Source organism: Nematolebias whitei, chromosome 20 (assembly GCF_014905685.2).
Source record: "Nematolebias whitei isolate Nwh7 chromosome 20, NemWhi1, whole genome shotgun sequence".
Lineage (NCBI taxonomy): Eukaryota > Metazoa > Chordata > Actinopteri > Cyprinodontiformes > Rivulidae > Nematolebias > Nematolebias whitei.
In genome coordinates, this window is record NC_056517.1 from 1478835 (window position 1) to 1480820 (window position 1986).

The following is a 1986-nucleotide window of genomic DNA, read 5'->3' on the forward strand; positions in this document are numbered from 1 at the left end:
GCAGTTTATTTCTCAGGTTTGGAAAGCTTTTTGTATTTCTTTGGGAGTATCATCTAGTCTCACATCTCGTTATCATCCCCAGTCTAACGGCCAATCGGAGAGATGTAACCACGAGATTGAGTCTACCCTCCGGTGTATCATTCAGGAGAACCCATCTGTGTGGTCCAAAAATGTTCAATCTGGTCCTCTGGACATTCAAAAAAACAAAAAACAAAACAAAGCAAAAAAATCTAGAAATGTTTCGTCTCTCATCCATCTGTGTGGTCTCAACACCTGGTCTGGGTAGAGTATGCTCACAACACACATTCCTCTTTTGCTACCGGGTTATCACCTTTTGAGGCCTCCCTGGGCTATACACCCCCTCTTTTCCCCAGCCAGGAGGTTGAGGTTGCTGTTCCATCGTTACAGCACCACTACAGATGTTGTAGACGCATCTGGCGTCAAACCAAGGCAGCCTTACTCTGCACCATGGCACTAAACAAGAAGATGGCAGATTGCCACCGTTCAAAGGCCCCTTCTTATCAAGTCGGCCAAAAGGTATGGCTGTCCACCAGAGACATTACCCTGAAAGATTATCCCAGGAAGTTGGCTCCCCGGTTCATTGGGCCTTTTTCCTATTGGCAGAATCATTAATCCTTCTGCTGTCAGACTAGTCTGCCTGCTCCTATGCGTATCCATCCAACTTTCCATGTTTCTCAGATCAAACCTGTTTTAGAAAGCCCTCTATGCCTTCCTGCCAACCCCCCCCCCTCCCCCTCCAGTCTCAATGACAATCACCCTGCATTCTCAGTACACCGCATCCTGGACGTACGATGCAGGGGTAGGGGGTTCCAGTACTTTGTGGACTGGGAGGGATATGGACCAGAAGACCAGTCTTGGATCCCCAGATCCTTCATCCTGGACCCAAGCCTAATTACTAATTTATTTAGAACTCACCCTGAGAAGCACCAGCGATCGCCATGAGGAGATTATTGAGAGGGGGGTTCTGTAGGGTTTTTTCAACCTCTTTCCACCAGGTTCCTGAAGGCAGGGGCAGCGCTGGTGAGCAGCCGCAGCTGGAGACCATTTTCCCTAATTGGTGCCAGGACTACTTAAGGCTCCAGTTGAGCTCCAGTCATTGCTGGAGCATTGTTCTACCTGCCGGTACATATGCCTCCAGCCCAGTATAGTGTTTAGGAAACGAAAAGACTTACTTTTTTTTTGTCTGCATGTTTTCAGAGCCTTGATGTCCTGGATCCCGTCCTGTAATCTGAAGTATTGGAGAAACCCCTGGAGGATAAATCTTACCTGTAACTCTTGGTCCTCAGCTGCTTCCACACGCCTTCCACCACTTGCCTCTGCAGACTGCCTGGCCATCGCTCTTGGAGAAAAAAAACCTCAGCCTTGCTCACCCAGCCATCTCTACTCCTTTCACTGTAAGCACCTCAAGACTTTGGTCAATCATCTGTTGGATAAGATTTCCCGCCGTGAAGTAATCCTCCTCCTCTGTCTCCACAGCCCCAGACCCTGCTTGTAAATAGTTATCTCATCCACTGTAAATAAAAAAATTTTCAATGATATTCAAGTTTGGTTCTGTTTTCACCTCAGTCTTTTTATCTCCCCCCCCCCCCCCCCCACACACACACACACACACACATTACAACAGATTAGCTTTCTCCAAGATCGAATCCTTCATATTAGTGAATCTCAGGAGCTGCAAGTTGCTTACAATTCTCATAATTCTTGTCCAGCTTACGCTTGAGCTCGTTAAACATATGAGTCTGAGAGATCGAGGCATGAATTAATCCTTCACATAAGGCTGGCAGTTTTAACATGGCCGAAACTGCTGCCCATGTCTACCTAATTACACATCTTCTACGCCCTCCACAAACAGCACAGATAGGCACATCATCTTCCACTCCCACCAGGAATCAATGACATACCCAGCTGCGTGGGTCTGTTCAGGGCATGAGGGCTCTCCAGCACCCTCTCGTCTGGTGGAAAAAA